The following is a 17,193-nucleotide window of genomic DNA, read 5'->3' as shown; positions in this document are numbered from 1 at the left end:
CAGAGAAGGGCGAAGGGCCAGGAATTCCTTTCGCCTGGAAGCAGTAGCATTAGAGACATCCTGGGACAGATAGACACGCTGACCCAGCCAGGATATCTGCCTTTTGGCTCTAGCAGCAGAAAGAATGGACAGCAAGTCTGTGAATTTCAGGAAGAGGATGATAACACCACGAGGCCTTGTAGAGGTGGAAGTACGGGAACCAAGTCTGTGAGCCCTTTGTATGCTGATGGATGTAGAAGGTGGCATGTCCAATAATTTCGGAAGGAAGGCAGTAAAGAAAGTGACTGGATCATCACCCTAAAGAGCTTCTGCCAGACCATAAATATGAAGGTTATTCCTCCTATTGCGATTTTCCAAGTCCTCCGTGTGATGTTGTAGGGTTAGAACAGTCTTTTCCAAAGAAGCAATGCGTTGTGTGTTGGAATGGACCTCAGGAATTTGCTGTTCGATTGAAGAGATGCGAGTATCCATGACTTCCCATTTGTCTTTTAGAAGCTGCGCATCCTTACTTGTTTCCTCATTGAATGGACGTAATGCGCGAATCTCTTCTAAAATTAGATCAATGGAAGACGAGCATGGTGGTGAATCTGATGAGGGAGAGTCTTGCTTCAATCTCTTGATAGACGTTGCAGGAGGTGTTGACTTATTAGATGGTGGATGACCTGAAGAGGAACGCTGAGAGGAGGAGGTCGCCATCTGGGAAGGTTGTGTGGAAACACGTAAGCTTTAGGAAGTCCTCACAGAGGTGCTCGTAGAGGGGATAAAAACAAATTTTGCCTTTTGCAAGTTAACCATAGGAGAGGTCAGTTAAAAAAAATACAGCTGACAACGGTATATACTCTGAACTACTACCACAAGGGTGGGAGACTCAAGCCACTTAAAATAAAATGATCACCCAAGGGTCAGTAAAAGAACAATAAACTTTGCCAGTCCACTGCCAGTACACTTCAGCACTTTTAGTACACTTCAGCGCATTTTAGTAAACTTCAGCACTTTTAGTACACTTCAGCGCATTTTAATAAGCTTCAGCACTTTTTAGAACATTTCAGCACATTTTAGTTCACTACAGGGCTCCAGTAGAAAGAAAAACATCCGTGGGGAAAGTCACTTGAAAGAAGGGCCAGTCATTGAGCAGCCTTCATCAGCAAAAGGGAAGATAGCCACCTCAGAGGCAGAGAGGAGCCTTCAGTACAATGGGAAAGGCGCTTTCAGTTGGTAACTGGGTTCTGCATGGAGACCCGGAGTGAGGAGGGACACAAAACAATGGCCTGAGAAAGTCATAGGAGGGAGCCCAACTCAGTTGTGGAGATAGAATGTGACTCACAAGGAGAAAATGAAAAACGAGGTCATGAGTAGAGAAGAAAGTAAATAAGCGGATCCTGTGTGACAGAGGTGAGCATATGCTTATACAAAAAGCGTCTGCATGAAGACGCCAGGCTCAAGTTTAGCATTGCGGAGGAAAGCCGCGGCTCTCAAGTCAGCCGCTGCACTTTCAAAATGGCGGCATCAGCACATAAATTGTAAGTGCGTCGCAAAACGAAGGTAATCAGAGCATATACAGGGTGGCAGGAGGTCTCAAAGGCTCAACATAAAAGTCCGGCGGAGAAACTCAGCACAGCAACCAGAACATAGCGCTGTAGTGTCGGAAGGCTGAGGGACGTTAAAAGCCGTCAGCGCTGAGGAGGCAGTCGCACAAAATGGCGGGTACCTGAAGCGCAATCTTAACGTCGCGATTACAGCTGATAGGCGGTTCCTTGGATATCACAAAGCTGCTCCATGGACTCCCTATGTGTTCCGGTTACGAAATCCAGAAAGCAGCAACCGAAGCATACCTCCTCACCAAGGGAAAACTGCAGCGAGGTGACACGGTGCGGCGGAGCTCCACACCTAGCCGGCCATCTTGCGCGGCATCCAAGCCACGCCCCCATTTGGTATGTTCTATTAATAACAAAAAGATTCAAGAAAAATTGTTAGTTGGTAATCCAACCTTAAAAGTGCAATTGATATTGCAAAGAGTGTTGAACACACAGCTGAATGCATTTAAGAGATGAATGGATCACTCGAACAAGGAGCAAATGACATCTCAAGAGAACTGGGAAATGTTTGTGCTATTAAAAGACAAAAGAAGAGTGGTGTGTATAAGGAGATTAATAAGGAAAGATACAGCTCTGAATAATAGACTCAAGTGTTTTTGGTGTGGCAGTCCTGGGCATTTAGCGAATAATGTTCATTGTTTAGCCAGAACAGCCATGTGCAGGAAATGTAACCACAAAGGACACTTAGCGCGTGTATGTAATGATATGTCAAGCAGAACTGTAAATGTTATTGAAACCACAGAGGAGGACAGAGGTAGATATGTAAATGGAAACAACGATTTACATATGGTTGATCTGCCAAAGGGTGAGATTGGGTTAGACGGACACAAGATTGAAGTTTATGCAGATTCTTGCTCACCTTTTACTTTCATTAACAGTAAAACTTACCATGCTAATGTTCGAGATGATTTGTCCTCCTTCCAAGAACCAGATGTAATTCCGGTTGGGTACAAAAAGGACCCCATACACTTGGAAAGTGTTGCTATCATGAGACTAACATTCAAGGACAGAAGCACTGTAGGGAAGGTGTATATAGTAAAACATGGATCAAACCTTCTATGTTGGTAGCATCAAAAAGATTTAGGTATAAAACTAGATCCCACATCGGAAGTTCCGTAATGTTGGTTGAACGATCAGTTTGTGGCAGTGAATTGTTGGATGAATTCTCAGAGGTATGCACTGATACGCTGGGGTGTTTGAGAGAGTTTCAGCTTAAAATTAAGTTAAAGGAAGGTGCAAAACCTGTTGTACACAAAGTAGGTACTTGTCTTGTCTGAAAAACTGGCTTCACCTGTACCATGACCAAAGAAAGCATTGCAGACTCTGAATGCTCTCTGTTCAAAATCTGTGTTATTAATAATTTTACCCTTATGGCACAATTGTTTTATCGCCCCCCCTCCCCCCTCCCCAGGGCCCTCATAAAGTTTTATGGAAGCCCTGGTCACTACTTCGTCGCTGCTGGTTACTAGGTCAACCAACTTTAATATTGTTGGGGACTTCAATCTGCACTTGGAAGATAGTCAAGATAGGGAGATTAGGAATCTTTTAGCAAACCTTGCTGCCTTCCATCTTACAATATGTCGCTAAAAGTACTCATTCTGCTGGCCGTTTGTTAGATCCTTTTTTTTTCAAATCTACTGGCTCTCACAGCTACCCTCCCTCCCCATGACCTGGTCCGATCACTATCTGGTAACATTGACACCACAGGGAATAGGACCTTTTAAAGAAGCTCCTCAGAAATCCATTCTAAAACTCCCCTGGCATAAGTTGGATGCTAATCGCTTCTGCAACATACTCCTCTCTCATGGGCCTAACCTCCCTAACAACCCGGATAGGGCTAACAGTATCTTGTCAGATCGGATTTCGCATACTCCCGACACTCTGATCCCTGCTAAGATGTCCCACAGCCGCAGAACACAATCTGGCCCTTGGTTTAATGACCAACTGGCTCAGGCTAGGAGAGAGTGCAAAGCCCTGGAAAGGGCTTGGAGAAGACGGTATGACCCGTCTCTGAAAATACAATATCGAGCAGCCATTAAACAATACCACAAGTCTATTCTGAAGGTGAGGGCGGACTTTTCTTCAGACATAATTAAGAACAGCAGCAATCCCACTAAATGTATATTCTCTTTACTTAAGGATCTTAAACATTCTGGGCATCCCATTTCATCCCCTCTCACTTCCAACGAGCAATGTGAGATCCTTGCTGCCTTTTTTATCAAAAAGGTGGATGATATCTACAAAACATTTCCTCATACAGTGTCCCCAATAGGCCGGCCTATCCCCTTGGCCGTCACCGGCCCATCACTTTCCACATTACCTGTGCTTTCCCAAGAAGCCAGGCGATACAAAAGGGGATGATGGACGGAGCGTTTGAGCAAATCAAACACTCACCCCCAGTCAACTGATCTGGGTTTAATCCATCACCATTCTTTAGCTCACTCTGCCACCCCAGTTCAGACATGGCCATATGCAAATCAGTCTGACCCTGTGCCTCATGGGAACAGTCCAGCCCGAACTGCTAAGCCATATCTTCCCTAGACCGGAAACAAGCTACAGAGGACCGGTTTCTGGCATTTTCAGCCTTAATCAGCCCGGCTTGCTTTAATCCAGTGGCAAAGTGAGCAAGGGACTCACGTCTGAGCATACCCTGCCACACTTAGGGCGAACAAAGCGATACGAAAGGGGATGATGGACGGAGCGTTTGAGCAAATCAAACACTCACTCCAGTCAACTGATCTGGGTTTAATCCATCACCATTCTTTAGCTCACTCTGCGACCCCAGTTCAGACATGGCCATATGCAAATCAGTCTGACCCTGTGCCTCATGGGAACAGTCCAGCCCGAACTGCTAAGCCATATCTTCCCTGGACCGGAAACAAGCTACCGAGGACCGGTTTCTGGCATTTTCAGCCTTCATCAGCCCGGCTTGCTTGAATCCAGTGGCAAAGTGAGCAAGGGACTCACGTCTGAGCATACCCTGCCACACTTAGGGCGAACAAAGCGATACAAAAGGGGATGATGGGCGGAGCGTTTGAGCAAATCAAACACTCACCCCCAGTCAACTGATCTGGTTTTAATCCATCACCATTCTTTAGCTCACTCTGCCACCCCAGTTCAGACATTGCCATATGCAAATCAGTCTGACCCTGTGCCTCATGGGAACAGTTCAGCCCGAACTGCTAAGCCATATCTTCCCTGGACCGGAAACAAGCTACAGAGGACCGGTTTCTGGCATTTTCCCAAGAAGCCATGCGGTTTATCTGTAACAAACTTAAATCCGGATCTCCGGGCAAATCCTCTCAAACCCGATCAATTTAAGATTTTCCTACCGCAGTTGTCGCCTGTGTTTTGTGATCTCATAAATCTGTACATATCCTCTGCTGTGGCCCCCGTTGCCTGGAAACACGCTAAAGTAATCCCTCTTCTTATGAAACCTACATTGGATGAGTCCAAGCAAGCAAACTTCTGTCCTATCTCCCTCCTTCCTTTGACAGCCAAGATTACCGAAGCCCACATTAATTCCATCCTCTCCAGCTACATTGACACTAAAAACTTGCTGGACCCCTCTCAGAACAATTTCCATCCATGCCACAGTACGGAATCTGCTCTTTTGGCGGTCACGGAGCATCTTCAACTTTCACTGGATTCTGGAGGAACCTCTGCCCTGATCCTATTGGACTTAAGTGCTGCATTTAACACTGTGTCCCACCAGATTCTTTTGCAGTGCCTCGAAGACATTGGCATCTGTGGCTTGGCCTGGGGGTGGCTCGCTTTGTTTCTTTCGGAAAGATCCTTTCAAGTGATTGCCCACCCTTTCTGCTCTCAGACACACAACGTACACCAAGGGGTCCCGCAGGATCCCCCCTGTGCCCGACCCTTTTTAACATCTACATTCAGCCTCTGACAGCCGTGGCAAAGGATAGGGGACTGACTGTGGTCTCATAAGCGGACGACATGCAGTTAGTGATCGCCCTATCCAATAACCCTGCACTGGATGCCTCTAAGTTCAAAGAGGACTTAATAGCGGTCGCGGACTGGATGACATCGAATTTCCTCCAGCTAAACGCCATCAAATCGGAAATTCTCCTGGTGGGTAAAAACTCATCTGTGGAGTGAGCAATGGTTGCTTTCCCCTCATGTCTCCTCACCTACACCCTAGCAGACGGTAAAAAATCTGGGCGTCTGGATGGAATCTGCACTCTGATTCCAATCCCCAAATCAAGGCTGTGGCTGGAGTCTGTTTCAGGCTCTTCCGTGGTCTCAAACCCTTGTTGGGCTTCTTTGAGGCTAATACTCGGCAGGTTATCATCCGTGCCACCATTCTATCTAGGTTAGATTACGCTAGTGCTCTGTACTTAGGGGTTAACAGAGCAGAGATACAGTGCCTCCAAACAATACAGAATGAGACCGTCTGACTACTGTTTGGGCTCAGCAGGACCTGTTACACCTCGGAGTTCATTATTAGACTCATTTGGCTTCTGGTGGAGAAGTGTGTTCTTTTTAAAAGACTGTGCATTGCCTGCCACATCCTTAATGCTCCCCTGAAATCCCTGCAAACTTTCTCATACCTTTTACGCCCACTCGTCTCCGGCACTCTTTTGGCCAGCATCTGGCAGCCATCCCGCGGGTTAAAAGAGACAGAGCGGGTGGGTGCTCTCTTTGAGCTTTAGCTCCTAAACTCTGGAACTCCCTTCCGGTGAACATCCAAAGCATTCATAATCATGCTGCCTTCTGCAAGGCCATAAAAACTCATATGTTCCCTGAATAATCAGTTGTGGCATTCTGCGGCCCTGTCACCTATCTTCTGTCTGTGCTTAGCGCTGGGATGCCCCTTGGCTGGGGTTCATGCGCTCTATAAGTATTATAACATAACATAACATAACATAACAAATTAGTTAGTCGAGGTTTGATTGAGCCTATTGAATACGCAGAGTGAGTTGCACCTATTGTTATCGGGTCAAATCAGAACAATACATTTATTAGGTTATGCATTGACTAACGAGAACTGAACAACAACATATGGGTGGGCAGGTATCCTCTACCGAATAGAAATTAGATGTTGAGCCTACTTGGTAAAGCGGAGTTCTTCTTTGTAATTGATCTATTCTCAGCCTACCATCAAGTGGAGCATCACCCAAGGACCAGAGCACTCACATCATTCATTACACCTTTTGGTGAATTCAGAATTTGTAGAATGCCATTTGGTTTACCCTCCACTGCAGCGGTTTTTCAGAAAGCTATATAGAACATTTTGGAAGGAGTAGATAATGTGTTGTTCTTCCAAGATGACCTTTTAGTTTTTGGGAAAACAGAAGAAGAGCACAATAAAAATGTTAGCAATGTTTTAAACAAACTCTAGAATGCAGGGCTTACATTGAAAAGAGAAAAGTGTCAGATTGGTGTCAGATCCGTAATGTATTGATGACATGTCATATCGAAAGAAGGAAATAAACCTAAAGTTGATCTTGTTGAGGCAATTACAACTGCTCCTGTACCATGTACCGAGGAAGGAGTAAAGTCCTTCCTTGGATTATCAGAATATTATCCAAAATGTGTAAACAACTTTGCAAACATCACGTATACTTTGCAAAACGTACTTAAGAAGGGTGAAAAATTCATTTGGAGTAAGGAATATGAGGATGCATTCAACAAACTTAAGAGTTTAATTGGAAATGCCCAATTTTTAGGACAATTTGACATACGCAAACACACTATACTCACAACAGATGCCAGTACTAAAGGGGTTGGTGCCACCTTAAGTCAAATAGTGGATGGGGAAGAGAGTATAATAGTCTTTGCCTCTAGGGCATTGTCTGACGCAGCATCCAGATATTCAGTGGTGGAGAGAGAAGCCTTGGCTTGTTTTTGGGCTGTACAACTTTTCCGAGTATTTGTTTGAGGCATTCCATTCACTTTAAGGACAGACCATAAACCTTTAGTGAATGCGTTTTCTGTAAAAAACATTGAAAGAACCACACCAAGAATATCCAGATGGTTTTTGGGACTAGAAGGATTTAATTTTAAAATCGTTTGCATTCTTGGCCCTAGGAACCAAGCGGCAGATTTTTTGTCAAGACTTCCTTTACCTAACAATGAATTAGAAAATAGTACGGTGGATGAAATTGTGGTAGTAGCCATCACTGATGGAGTAAACCAGCAAGAATGAGAAGATAGTATGAAAAAAGACCTAGCTATCTAGAATGTAAAATATCTTGTGGTAAAGGGTTGGCCACAAAAATGTCTTGAATTAAAGAGTGATGGGAAGGGGTTTCGGGAGGTTAGAAATGAGTTATACATTTGTGACCAGGATTCGTACAGAGGTAACAAATTGATAACTACTGAAAGCTTCTGCGAACAAATTGTATCTTTAGCTCACAAAGCTCTTTAGGTTGTAGTCTAACTAAAAGCATAACAAGACTTCATTACTAGTGGCCATGCATGGACTCCAGGGTCAAGAAGAATGTCAGACAATTGTCAGTGAAATTGCTCTCCCACCCTCGCAGCTGCACCATTAAGTGAAGCCTCCCCCGAGCCCCTGCACTCTTGAGTGGTACTGTTTGAGGCACTTCTCCACCCGCAGGTTATACCTGCACCTCATCCCTGGTGGTCCAGTGGACCTCTGTCTCCTTCTTTCACTCCACTTTTCCTCTCCTGTTCCATTTTACTTGCTTGTCACTCTCATTTTTATCTCTTCCTTTTACTCTCCTCCTATCTCTTTCCTCCACTTTTCTTGCACTTTTCTGTTTTATTCAACTTTTATTCCACTTTTTTCGCATGTTTTTCCCTGACGCTGCTGCCCCGTGGCCCCTCCCCCCAGCACGCCCGGCCCAAGCCAGTTACCCTCCCCGCTCCCGCCTCCCAGCTATCCAGATCTCCCCGACCCCTATGTAATGGCGTTCACTGCGGGCACAGGCGAGCAAGACCACTGACTCATTGTGAGTGAAATTGCTCTCCCACCCTCACAGCTCCACCAATTAAGTGAGGTCTCCCCCGAGCCCCTACACTCTTGAGTGTTGGTATTCGAGGTCCTCCTCCACCCACAGGTTATACCTACGCCTCATACCTGATGGTTCAATGAACCTCTGTCCCCTACTCTCCCGCTGCTTTTCCTCTCTTGCTCCGCATTACTCTTTTTCACTCTCATTTTTATCTCTCCCCTTTACTCTCCTTCTATCTCTTTTCTCCACTATTTTTGCACTTTTCTGTTTTATTCCACTCTTTCCCACTTTTTTCGCCCATTTTCCCTGCCGCTGCTGCCCCCGCAGCCCTTCCCCCCAGCACGACCAGCGCGACCGGCCCAAGCCAGTTCCCCTGCACGCTCCCGCCTCCCTAGCTGTCCAGCCCTCCCCGACCCCTACTTAATGGCGGCTGCTGCAGGGACAGGCGAGCAAGACCACTGATTCATTGTCCGTGAAATTGCTATCCCACCCTCACAGCTCCACTATTAAGTGAGGCCTCCCCTGAGCCCCTGCACTCTTGAGTGTTGTTATTCGTGGTTCTCCTCCACCCACAAGTTATACCTGCTCCTCATCCCTGGTGGTACAGTGGAACTCTGCCTCCTTCTCTCGCTCCGCTTTTAGGCTCGTTTTTCACCCTAATTTTTATCTTTCCCATTTACTCTCCTTCTATCTCTTTCCACCACTTTTCTTGCACTTTTCTGTTTCAGCGCAAGCCAATTCCCCTCCCCGCTCCTGCCTTCCAGCTGTCCAGCCGTTTCAACCCCTACCTAATGGCGGACGTGTGCCAAAAGTGCTCCAAAGGCAAGCCCGTCCACGGCCAGTGCCAGGAACCCTGGACCTCTGCACCAGCAATGCTACTACCCAGCTGCACACTACGCACTTGACAGAGGCCGCAACAACAACTGCAAGCTAGCATTACCAGCCAACACGCACAGACCCTTCAGCTGTCACTGCTGATGGCACACCTACAGCACCGCCAGGATCACAAACCCAGCACAATCCGCCCCCAAGAACATACCTGAACCGAAGACCCTTCAGTGCATCATCCTCAATGTCAGATCACTCCACAAACATGCCACCGAAATCTGGGACCTCCTCACCAGCACCACCCCGGACAAAGCATTCTTCACCGAAACCTGGACCAGCACCACGTCGGGACCGGACATCGCCATCACCATTTCCCAAGGATATAAGATCTCTAGAAAAGACCGCCCCACCCTCCCAGGAGGAGGAATCGCCATTGTCCACAAATCCACCCTGCGCCTGAGCACACTCCAAGAGGGACCCACAGACCTAATGGTACACCTTCACTTCAAGATACTGGCCTGCCCTACCACCACCCTCCGGGGAATTCTCATCTGCCGACCCCCTGGACCCTGCGGACCATTTGCCAACTCCATCACGGACATCATCTCCCCGCAGGCCATCGCGTCCACCAACTACACCCTGCTGGGAGACCTCAACTTCCACCTCGACAACCAACGCATCCCTCCTGGACAACCTCCACAACATTGGACTTCGCCAGACCATGACTGAACCCACGCACTCAGTGGGACACACCCTCGAACCCCTCGTCACAACAGGAAACTCCATCACTTTAGCCACACCACCGAACTCCCATGGACTGAGCATCGCGGCATCCACTTCTTTTTCAGAACACCCACCACCCACAGACACCATCACCTGTTCCCACTGAGAAACTGGACCAAAATCACCAACGACCAACTCACCTGCTCACTCAGCAACTTCACCCCAAGTACCACGGAAGACGACGACCCCAACACCGCAGCCCGAACTCTGCACAGATGGATCACCAACAGCGTCAACACCATAGCCCCCTCAGGAAGAACAACAACACACATGCCAAGAAGGCCAGATGGTTTACCCCCGAACTCTGAGAGTCCAGGTGCACATGCCGCCACCTTGAGAAGACCTGGAGGAACTCTAAATCCACAGAAGCCAACAACAACTTCAAAGCCGCCACCAATGCCTAACCACCAGCTCTTCAGAAACACGAGGAAAACTGCAATTGAAGACAGAATCTCCACACATGCACACAACAGCAAAGAACTCTTTAACATCATGAAGGAGTTCGCCCAACCCACCAACGAGTCGACAGACATTCCTCCCTCACAAGACCACTGCAACAAACTCAGCACATTCTTCCACCACAAAATCAAGAACATCTACGACAACTTCGACGAAGACAACCAACACACTGACAACTTCGACAAAGACAACTAACACACTAAATCCCCACCCACAACACCCTGAAGCCAACGATTGATAGCTGGACAGCCTCCACCACCGAACACACCCTGAAGACAAAGAAGTTAATTCACTCGGGGGGCCCCTACAGACCCCTGCCCCCATCACATGTTCAACAGAGCCTGTAACGGGGCACCCGTGACTGTAAGCCCCGTGTCCACGTCGGGATCCGAACTTCGGACCCATGTGCCAAGAGACCCAGATGCTGTTGTCTTTAACCCCTCTTCTATCCCACAGCAGTCCGACTATCACAGCTCGGGGGAGGACTTTGCCGTGCTGCAGGAGGAGGAGTGCGACTGGCCCTTTAACTGCCCAGGAGATACGGAGTGGGCGGAGTCACGGACTGACCGGAGGCAGTCAAAAGAGGACGTCCGGAACACACAGGTGTGCTTGTACACCCGGAGTGACGAGGAAGTGAGGGAACGCCGAGTGAAACTGGAGAACGAGAAGGAGGAAGCATCGGGACGTGATCGAGGAGCCTTGCCGGATTTGGAGACGCCCGGAGGCCAACGACCCCACGCGTCGCCCAGCCACTCACCCGGGGGAGGTGCGTGGCTCGTGCAGGTGCGTAACCGGCTCAGGGGCTGGGTGGGACGTAAGGGAGGTACGGCTGTACCTACGCCTTCACTGGGTCCCGGTTTTCCCCCATCTTGAGCACCGAGCCCTTCCCCTACACGTCCTTCACTGTGTTTTGGGTAACGGGTTCACGCGTGGGTGGAATCCCTCACTCCCTTTCCCCTACCGCCGGTAGACTGCCGGACAGTACTCTCACGAGTTCCCTTTCTGTTTGTTTCTTCCTGCTACCATCGAGGGGACACGCTTCAAGACGGAGCCAGAAGACGCCCCTGCCCGACGGAGCCTGACGGGCCATCGGAGGACGACAGAACCAGAGCCTCGTAGAAGGAGAAGATCTAGAAGCCGTTCTCCCCGGAGAACACCCGTAGTGAGAAGGACTTGTTCTGATCACCTATTGCTATCAATAAAACCCCTTATAACGAAGACCCGCCTCTTGCCCTTCACTGCGAGCGCCGAAAGCCTTGAAAAGCCCACAGTGGTGGAGAATGCGGGCATAGACGCCATCTGCCAACAGAAGATGGAAACCGTAATTGAACAGCTAGCAAAAGGCCAGGAGAGGCTAGAGTGGGTAGCCGAACAACAGCTGAGTGCAGCACAGGCCAATAGAGACTTGTTAAAGGAAGCCCTGGCCGCGAGGGACCCCGCCCCTTGGGTGGACCCGGTATTACCCAGTGGAACAACAGAACAAATCATCCCCCATGGCTCGGCGGCCATAGCTCTACAGAAGTTTCAACCGGGAGAGGATCCGGACGCCTTCCTCCTCAACTTCGAGCGGGCCGCCAGGGCCTGTGGATGGCCGGTGGGGAAATGGCCTTTCTTTCTGGCCCCTCTCCTGGTGGGGGAGGCACAGGCCGCCTATCAGGTGGCGAATCCCCGGGGCGATACCCCGTACCTGGAAGTGAAGAAAATTATCCTGGAGCATCTCGGACTGGACGCTGAGGCCTATCGGCTTCGATTCCGGAAGGAGCGGGGGGCCCCTGGGGAGAATCCCAGAACCCTGTTTGTACGACTTAGAATGGCGGCAGACAAGTGGCTGACTCCTTCGGTAAGCTCCAAGGAGGAGATCATGGACCGCATCTACCTGGAGCAGTATCTGGAGGCACTCCCTTACCCCACGCAGAGATGGCTGAGACAGCATCACAACCTGACGGCCGCCCAAGCCATCGACATGGCCTCTTCATTCTCCAGGGCTCAGCCCCGAAACCCCGGATGGGAGAATGAGAAAACCCCGAGGCCGGCTCCCAAACCGGACAGAAAGCCTATCAGACAAGGGGAATCCCCTAGACCACGAGCCTGGCAAACCCCTACGCCGGGTACCTCAGGACCGCAATGTTTCGATTGTGGTAATTGGGGCCACATTGCAAGACACTGCCCCAAAAGAAGACCCCCGGATGAACCTATGGAAGTGGGATATCCCCCGAAACCGGTTCTTTTCTCGGCTGAGATGGGAGGCACGTACAGAGTAAGTGTCAGGGTAAACGGGACCTTAATATCTGCCTTACTAGACTCGGGGTGTAGGCAGTCAGTGGTCAAGACACAGCATGTACCCTTATCCCAATACCTTCATAGACAAATGGTTAACATTAGGTGCGTCCATGGGGATGTGCGACCCTACCCAGTGGCCAGTATTCCCATACAGTTAAGAAAAGGGGACACCCAGACCGTAAGGGTGGGGGTATTGGCTTCCTTACCGGAAGATCTCATCATTGGCACTGACAACCCTCGCTTTTTGTCCCTATTCAAAAACAGCACTGATTGTTCCTCAGTACCGGGTGCAGGGGAGAAAAGTCCCAGTCGCCCCTCTCCTGCTCTGCTCACCCCTGAACCCTGGCTTTTAGATCGAAGCTTCAGATACGCCCAGTCGAGTGATCCATCTCTTTTCAATGCCTGGGAACAAGCTCATCAGGGGTTGGGACATAACCCAGATCGGTACCCGCGTTTTACCATCAAACAAGACCTGCTATACAGGGAGGGGAAACCCAATGAGGAGGCCCAATTACTGGTACCCGTCCCGTTTCGTAGTCAAGTGTTGTTCTTCGCCCATAGCCATTTGTTAGCGGGACACACGGGAGGGGAAAAGACCACTCAATCTATCTTACGACACTTTTACTGGCCCGGTATTTACAAAGACACGGCAGTGTACTGTCAGGAATGCAGTATCTGTCAGAGGAAGAACATGACCAGGCCCCCTCAGGTCCCCTTACAACCCCTTCCCATTATAGGGAAACCCTTCGAAAGGGTTGGCATGGACATCATTGGCCCCCTACCTAAGACACGAAAGGGGTACCAACATGTGTTGGTAATGGTCGATTACGCGACCCGGTTTCCTGAAGCCTTCCCTCTAACCGCCACGACCACCAAGCAAGTAGCCGAGAAAATGATCGAAGTCTTCAGCCGGGTCGGATTCCCTAAAGAAATCCTGACGGACCAAGGCACCCCGTTCGTCTCAAAACTCATGGGAGAAATATGTAAAAACCTGGATATACACCAGATACGCACCTCTGCGTATCATCCGCAAACGGACGGCCTTGTGGAAAGGTATAACCGTACCCTTAAAACGACCTTAAGGAAGATGCTGGAGGTTAGCGGAGCAGAATGGGACCACCTCTTACCACTGGCTCTGTATGTCATCCGAGGACAGCGCCAGAGTAGTCTTGGGGTGTCTTCCTTCGAACTCTTGTATGGAAGGCAACCGCGATCCCTGATGGAAATGACGAAGGATGCCTGGGAGAACGAACTACCAGAAGAAACTGCGACCACTCTGGAATACGCTCAGAGCCTAAAGTCCAGACTGGGGAAGCTGCGCGATCTAGCCTATACCCACCTCGAAATGCAACAGAAGCGCCAAAAAGCCTGTTACGACAAAGGAAAAAAATGGAGAAGATTACAAATCAATGATTGGGCCTTAATCCTCCTGCCGTCCTCCACCCAGAAATTCAGAGCCGAGTGGGTAGGCCCCCACAAAGTAGTCGCCACCATAGGAAACACCAGCTATAGACTTCAGGTGGGCCCCCACAAAACACAGGTCTACCATATCAATATTCTGAAGAAATGGTTGGGACCGGTGCCCACAGAAGTCCACATGGTTGCCTACGGCAAAGGGCATTCTACCCAACACGAACTACAAATCAACGAGGACTTGACAGAGAAACAACAAGAAGAACTGAAGACCGTGTTAACCACCCATGACCCCCTATTTTCAGGTGTCCCAGGGAGAACCACCCTTGCCGAACACTGTATCGAAACCCCTCCCGGGAAAGTGGTAAAAATAAGGCCTTACCGAGTACCAGAATCCAGAAGGAGAGCTATACAGAAGGAGGTGGAAGATATGCTAGATTTGGGAGTCATTCGACCATCCAAGAGCAATTGGTCCAGCCCAATCGTCATGATCCCCAAACCCGATGGGTCTCGTCGGTTCTGTATGGACTTCAGGGCCCTGAATGAGATTTCCAGCTTTGATGCCTACCCCCTCCCGCGAGTCGACGAATTGATAGAGCGACTGGGTGAGGCGCAATATATAACCACGCTCGACCTCACCAAGGGATACTGGCAGGTGCCACTCCGGGAAGAAGACCGTTGTAAAACGGCCTTCAGTACTCACGAAGGCCATTATGAGTTTACGGTCCTTCCCTTTGGTCTTCATGGGGCTCCTGCCACCTTCCAGCGCCTCATGAATACAGTACTGAAGGACGTATCCCAGTTCGCCTCCGCGTATCTGGACGATATCGTCATCCACAGTCCATCTTGGAAGGAACATCTGCAACATATACATGAGGTGTTTCGGGCCCTGGAGAGAGCAGGACTGAAGGTGAATGCAAAAAAATCCCGGATAGCATATCAGAAGGTCAAATACCTGGGATACGTATTGGGTCACGGCCTCATCGAGCCCCAGATAGAGAAAATCAGAGCAATCGCAGAATACCCATTCCCCACCAACCGTAAACAGCTGAGGGCGTTCCTGGGACTGGTAGGGTATTACAGGCGCTTTATTCCTCAGTTCTCTCAGGTAGCCGCTCCCCTGTTAGATGCCTTGCGACACCCAGGGAAATCCTCTACCCCCTTACATCCCACTGAGGCCATGCTGGCTGCTTTTTCCGACCTCAAGCGCATCATCACTTCTGCCCCGGTGCTCACCTCCCCTGATTTCAGGAAACCCTTCATATTACATACTGATGCTTCGGAGTATGGTATTGGGGCGGTGCTCTCTCAGGTGGGTCCTGATGGTAAGGTTCACCCCATACTGTATGTCAGCCGTAAGCTGTTCCCGCGCGAAGTGCGCTATGCCACAATTGAAAAGGAGTGTTTGGCAGTAAAGTGGGCGGTGGAGAAGCTCACGTACTATCTGGAAGGTCATCCGTTTACCCTGTTCACTGATCACGCCCCCCTCCTTTGGATGGCCAGGAACAAGTCCAACAATGCGCGTGTAATGCGCTGGTTCCTGTCTCTCCAACCCTACACCTTCACCGTGAAACATGAGAAGGGGTCCGATAACGTGGGAGCCGACTTTCTGTCCCGTCATCCGCTCCCCGATCGTGAGCGTCCTAGGGGGGAGGTCTGTAACGGGGCACCCGTGACTGTAAGCCCCGTGTCCACGTCGGGATCCGAACTTCGGACCCATGTGCCAAGAGACCCAGATGCTGTTGTCTTTAACCCCTCTTCTATCCCACAGCAGTCCGACTATCACAGCTCGGGGGAGGACTTTGCCGTGCTGCAGGAGGAGGAGTGCGACTGGCCCTTTAACTGCCCAGGAGATACGGAGTGGGCGGAGTCACGGACTGACCGGAGGCAGTCAAAAGAGGACGTCCGGAACACACAGGTGTGCTTGTACACCCGGAGTGACGAGGAAGTGAGGGAACGCCGAGTGAAACTGGAGAACGAGAAGGAGGAAGCATCGGGACGTGATCGAGGAGCCTTGCCGGATTTGGAGACGCCCGGAGGCCAACGACCCCACGCGTCGCCCAGCCACTCACCCGGGGGAGGTGCGTGGCTCGTGCAGGTGCGTAACCGGCTCAGGGGCTGGGTGGGACGTAAGGGAGGTACGGCTGTACCTACGCCTTCACTGGGTCCCGGTTTTCCCCCATCTTGAGCACCGAGCCCTTCCCCTACACGTCCTTCACTGTGTTTTGGGTAACGGGTTCACGCGTGGGTGGAATCCCTCACTCCCTTTCCCCTACCGCCGGTAGACTGCCGGACAGTACTCTCACGAGTTCCCTTTCTGTTTGTTTCTTCCTGCTACCATCGAGGGGACACGCTTCAAGACGGAGCCAGAAGACGCCCCTGCCCGACGGAGCCTGACGGGCCATCGGAGGACGACAGAAACAGAGCCTCGTAGAAGGAGAAGATCTAGAAGCCGTTCTCCCCGGAGAACACCCGTAGTGAGAAGGACTTGTTCTGATCACCTATTGCTATCAATAAAACCCCTTATAACGAAGACCCGCCTCTTGCCCTTCACTGCGAGCGCCGAAAGCCTTGAAAAGCCCACAGAGCCGCCGACACCATTGCACCCATGCTTTGCCACACCATCAACCGCTCCCTGGAGAACGCCTCCTTCCCCAATGACTGAAAACACGCCGAGATCAACCCCCTCCTAAAGAAGCCCTTGGCGGACCCTACCGACCTCAAAAACTACAGACTCACTTCCCTGCTCCCCTTCCCAGCGAAAGTCATCGAGAAAGCCATCAACATGATCCATCCCAATTCGGCTCCAGAAAAAAAAGCAGCACATAAATCGCCCTCCTTGCCGCAACAGACGACATCCACTCCCTACTGGACAAAAGAGAACTAGGAGCCCT

The sequence above is a fragment of the Lissotriton vulgaris genome, chromosome 1_1, assembly GCF_964263255.1.
Source record: "Lissotriton vulgaris chromosome 1_1, aLisVul1.2, whole genome shotgun sequence".
NCBI lineage: Eukaryota > Metazoa > Chordata > Amphibia > Caudata > Salamandridae > Lissotriton > Lissotriton vulgaris.
This window is presented reverse-complemented; position numbering follows the sequence as displayed.